Source organism: Hippocampus guttulatus, unplaced genomic scaffold (genome assembly GCF_054856545.1).
Source record: "Hippocampus guttulatus isolate MCC_2025c unplaced genomic scaffold, RoL_Hgut_1.0 HiC_scaffold_26, whole genome shotgun sequence".
NCBI lineage: Eukaryota > Metazoa > Chordata > Actinopteri > Syngnathiformes > Syngnathidae > Hippocampus > Hippocampus guttulatus.
This window is the reverse complement of record NW_028233885.1, coordinates 1,036,504-1,042,458: the sequence shown is the minus strand read 5'-3', so window position 1 is coordinate 1,042,458 and position 5,955 is coordinate 1,036,504.

Here is a 5,955-nt window from a genome sequence, read left to right as displayed (position 1 = left end):
ATACATGTTGAAGTGTGTGAATAAGTCCTTTGGTTTAGGTGTGACACTCAATTTGAGTTTTATTGCTTTAAATGCATTTTCAGCCCGAGCTGAGCACGTTTTGTGAGTTTGAATGTATCTTCATAGGAATGAGTTGTGTGGTCAAATTAATGCTCATATGGGTTTCAGGAGGTCATCCTGAACAAAATACACGTTGAAGTGTGTGCATAAGTCCTTTGGTTTAGGTGTGACACTCAATTTGAGTTTTTATTGCTTTAAATGCATTTTCAGCCCGAGTTGAGCGCGTTTTGTGAGTTTGAATGTATCTTCATAGGAATGAGTTGCGTGGTCAAATTAATGCTCATTTAGGCTTCAGGTGGTCATCCTGAACTAAATACATGTTGAAGTGTGTGCATAAGTCCTTTGGTTTAGGCGTGACACTCAATTTGAGTTTTTATTGCTTTAAATGCATTTTCAGCCCGAGCTGAGCACGTTTTGTGAGTTTGAATGTATCTTTATAGGAATGAGTTGTGTAGTCAAACTAATGCTCATATGGGCTTCACGAGGTCATCCTGAGCAAAATACATGTTGAAGTGTGTGCATAAGTCCTTTGGTTTAGGTGTGACACTCAATTTGAGTTTTATTGCTTTAAATGCATTTTCAGCCCGAGCTGAGCACGTTTTGTGAGTTTGAATGTATCTTCATAGAAATGAGTTGTGTGGTCAAATTAATGCTCATATGGGTTTCAGGAGGTCATCCTGAACAAAATACACGTTGAAGTGTGTGCATAAGTCCTTTGGTTTAGGTGTGACACTCAATTTGAGTTTTTATTGCTTTAAATGCATTTTCAGCCCGAGTTGAGCACGTTTTGTGAGTTTGAATGTATCTTCATAGGAATGAGTTGCGTGGTCAAATTAATGCTCATTTAGGCTTCAGGTGGTCATCCTGAACTAAATACATGTTGAAGTGTGTGCATAAGTCCTTTGGTTTAGGCGTGACACTCAATTTGAGTTTTTATTGCTTTAAATGCATTTTCAGCCCGAGCTGAGCACGTTTTGTGAGTTTGAATGTATCTTTATAGGAATGAGTTGTGTAGTCAAACTAATGCTCATATGGGCTTCACGAGGTCATCCTGAGCAAAATACATGTTGAAGTGTGTGCATAAGTCCTTTGGTTTAGGTGTGACACTCAATTTGAGTTTTAATTGCTTTAAATGCATTTTCAGCCCGAGCTGAGCACGTTTTGTGAGTTTGAATGTATCTTCATAGGAATGAGTTGTGTAGTCAAATTAATGCTCATATGGGCTTCAGGATGTCATCCTGAACAAAATACATGTTGAAGTGTGTGCATAAGTCCTTTGGTTTAGGCGTGACACTCAATTTGAGTTTTTATTGCTTTAAATGCATTTTCAGCCCGAGCTGGGCGCGTTTTGTGAGTTTGAATGTATCTTCATAGGAATGAGTTGTGTGGTCAAATTAATGCTTATTTAGGCTTCAGGAGGTCACCCTGAACAAAATACATGTTGTAGTGTGTGCATAAGTCCTTTGGTTTAGGCGTGACACTCAATTTGAGTTTTTATTGCTTTAAATGCATTTTCAGCCCGAGCTGAGCGTGTTTTGTGAGTTTGAATGTATCTTCATAGGAATGAGTTGTGTGGTCAAATTAATGCTCATATGGGCTTCAGGAGGTGATCCTGAACAAAATACATGTTGAAGTGTGTGCATAAGTCCTTTGGTTTAGGCGTGACACTCAATTTGAGCTTTTATTGCTTTAAATGCATTTTCAGCCCGAGTTGAGCGTGTTTTGTGAGTTTGAATGTATCTTCATAGGAATGAGTTGTGTGGTCAAATTAATGCTCATTTAGGCTTCAGGTGGTCATCGTGAACAAAATACATGTTGAAGTGTGTGCATAAGTCCTTTGGTTTAGGCGTGACACTCAATTTGAGTTTTTATTGCTTTAAATGCATTTTCAGCCCGAGCTGAGCACGTTTTGTGAGTTTGAATGTATCTTCATAGGAATGAGTTGTGTGGTCAAATTAATGCTCATATGTGCTTCAGGAGGTCATCCTGAACAAAATACATGTTGAAGTGTGTGCATAAGTCCTTTGGTTTAGTTGTGACACTCAATTTGAGTTTTTATTGCTTTAAATGCATTTTCAGCCCGAGCTGAGCACGTTTTTTGAGTTTGAATGTATCTTCATAGGAATGAGTTGTGTGGTCAAATTATTGCTCATTTAGGCTTCAGGAGGTCATCCTGAACAAAACACATGTTGAAGTGTGTGCATAAGTCCTTTGGTTTAGGCGTGACACTCAATTTGAGTTTTTATTGCTTTAAATGCATTTTCAGCCCGAGCTGAGCACGTTTTGTGAGTTTCAATGTATCTTTATAGGAATGAGTTGTGTAGTCAAACTAATGCTCATATGGGCTTCAGGAGGTCATCCTGAGCAAAATACATGTTGAAGTGTGTGCATAAGTCCTTTGGTTTAGGTGTGACACTCAATTTGAGTTTTAATTGCTTTAAATGCATTTTCAGCCCGAGCTGAGCACGTTTTGTGAGTTTGAATGTATCTTCATAGGAATGAGTTGTGTAGTCAAATTAATGCTCATTTAGGCTTCAGGTGGTCATCCTGAACTAAATACATGTTGAAGTGTGTGCATAAGTCCTTTGGTTTAGGCGTGACACTCAATTTGAGTTTTTATTGCTTTAAATTAAATGCATTTTCAGCCCGAGCTGAGCGCGCTTTCTGACTTTGAATGTATCTTCATAGGAATGAGTTGTGTGGTCAAATTAATGCTCATTTAGGCGTCAGGTGGTCATCCTGAACAAAATACATGTTGAAGTGTGTGCATAAGTCCTTTGGTTTAGGCGTGACACTCAATTTGAGTTTTTATTGCTTTAAATGCATTTTCAGCCCGAGCTGAGCACGTTTTGTGAGTTTGAATGTATCTTCATAGGAATGAGTTGTGTGGTCAAATTAATGCCTATTTAGGCTTCAGGAGGTCACCCTGAACAAAATACATGTTGTAGTGTGTGCATAAGTCCTTTGGTTTAGGCGTGACACTCAATTTGAGTTTTTATTGCTTTAAATGCATTTTCAGCCCGAGCTGAGCGCGTTTTGTGAGTTTGAATGTATCTTCATAGGAATGAGTTGTGTGGTCAAATTAATGCTCATTTAGGCGTCAGGTGGTCATCCTGAACAAAATACATGTTGAAGTGTGTGCATAAGTCCTTTGGTTTAGGCGTGACACTCAATTTGAGTTTTTATTGCTTTAAATGCATTTTCAGGCCGAGCTGAGCACGTTTTGTGTGTTTGAATGTATCTTCATAGGAATGAGTTGTGTGGTCAAATTAATGCTCATATGGGCTTCAGGAGGTCATCCTGAACAAAATACATGTTGAAGTGTGTGCATAAGTCCTTTGGTTTAGGCGTGACACTCAATTTGAGCTTTTATTGCTTTAAATGCATTTTCAGCCCGAGTTGAGCGCGTTTTGTGAGTTTGAATGTATCTTCATAGGAATGAGTTGTGTGGTCAAATTAATGCTCATTTAGGCTTCAGGTGGTCATCGAGAACAAAATACATGTTGAAGTGTGTGCATAAGTCCTTTGGTTTAGGCGTGACACTCAATTTGAGTTTTTATTGCTTTAAATGCATTTTCAGCCCGAGCTGAGCACGTTTTGTGAGTTTGAATGTATCTTCATAGGAATGAGTTATGTGGTCAAATTAATGCTCATCTGGGCTTCAGGAGGTCATCCTGAACAAAATACATGTTGAAGTGTGTGCATTAGTCCTTTGGTTTAGGTGTGACACTCAATTTGAGTTTTTATTGCTTTAAATAAATTTTCAGCCCGAGCTGAGCACGTTTTTTGAGTTTGAATGTATCTTCATAGGAATGAGTTGTGTGGTCAAATTATTGCTCATTTAGGCTTCAGGAGGTCATCCTGAACAAAACACATGTTGAAGTGTGTGCATAAGTCCTTTGGTTTAGGCGTGACACTAAATTTTAGTTTTTATTGCTTTAAATGCATTTTCAGCCCGAGCTGAGCACGTTTTGTGAGTTTGAATGTATCTTCATAGAATGAGTTGTGTGGTCAAATGAATGCTCATTTAGGCTTCAGGTGGTCATCCTGAACAAAATACATGTTGAAGTGTGTGCATAAGTCCTTTGGTTTAGGCGTGACATTCAATTTGAGTTTTTATTGCTTTAAATGCATTTTCAGCCCGAGCTGAGCACGTTTTGTGAGTTTGAATGTATCTTCATAGAATGAGTTGTGTGGTCAAATGAATGCTCATTTAGGCTTCAGGTGGTCATCCTGAACAAAATACATGTTGAAGTGTGTGCATAAGTCCTTTGGTTTAGGCGTGACATTCAATTTGAGTTTTTATTGCTTTAAATGCATTTTCAGCCCGAGCTGAGCATGTTTTGTGAGTTTGAATGTATCTTCATAGGAATGAGTTGTGTGGTCAAATTAATGCTCATGTAGGCTTCAGTTGGTCATCCTGAACTAAATACATGTTGAAGTGTGTGCATAAGTCCTTTGGTTTAGGTGTGACACTCAATTTGAGTTTTTATTGCTTTAAATGCATTTTCAGCCCGAGCTGAGCGCGTTTTGTGAGTTTGAATGTATCTTCATAGGAATGAGTTGTGTGGTCAAATTAATGCTTATTTAGACTTCAGGAGGTCATCCTGAACAAAATACATGTTGAAGTGTGTGCATAAGTCCTTTGGTTTAGGCGTGACACTCAATTTGAGTTTTTATTGCTTTAAATGCATTTTCAGCCCGAGCTGAGCACGTTTTGTGAGTTTGAATGTATCTTCATAGGAATGAGTTGTGTAGTCAAATTAATGCTCATATGGGCTTCAGAAGGTCATCCTGAACAAAATACATGTTGAAGTGTGTGCATAAGTCCTTTGGTTTAGGCGTGACACTCAATTTGAGTTTTTATTGCTTTGAATGCATTTTCAGCCCGAGCTGAGCACGTTTTGTGAGTTTGAATGTATCTTCATAGGAATGAGTTGTGTGGTCAAATTAATGCTCATTTAGGCTTCAGGTGGTCATCCTGAACTAAATACATGTTGAAGTGTGTGCATAAGTCCTTTGGTTTAGGCGTGACACTCAATTTGAGTTTTTATTGCTTTAAATGCATTTTCAGCCCGAGCTGAGCACGTTTTGTGAGTTTGAATGTATCTTCATAGGAATGAGTTGTGTAGTCAAATTAATGCTCATATGGGCTTCAGGAGGTCATCCTGAACTAAATACATGTTGAAAGTGTGTGCATAAGTCCTTTGGTTTAGGTGTGACACTAAATTTGAGTTTTTATTGCTTTAAATGCATTTTCAGCCCAAGCTGAGCGCGTTTTGTGAGTTTGAATGTATCTTCATAGGAATGAGTTGTGTGGTCAAATTAATGCTCATTTAGGCTTCAGGTGGTCATCCTGAACTAAATACATGTTGAAGTGTGTGCATAAGTCCTTTGGTTTAGGCGTGACACTCAATTTGAGTTTTTATTGCTTTAAATTAAATGCATTTTCAGCCCGAGCTGAGCGCGCTTTCTGACTTTGAATGTATCTTCATAGGAATGAGTTGTGTGGTCAAATTATTGCTGATTTAGACTTCAGGAGGTCATCCTGAACAAAATACATGTTGAAGTGTGTGCATAAGTCCTTTTGTTTAGGCGTGACACTCAATTTGAGTTTTTATTGCTTTAAATGCATTTTCAGCCCGAGTTGAGCACGTTTTGTGAGTTTGAATGTATCTTCATAGGAATGAGTTGTGTGGTCAAATTAATGCTCATTTAGGCTTCAGGTGGTCATCCTGAACTAAATACATGTTGAAGTGTGTGCATAAGTCCTTTGGTTTAGGCGTGACACTCAATTTGAGTTTTTATTGCTTTAAATGCATTTTCAGCCCGAGCTGAGCACGTTTTGTGAGTTTGAATGTATCTTCATAGGAATGAGTTGTGTGGTCAAATTAA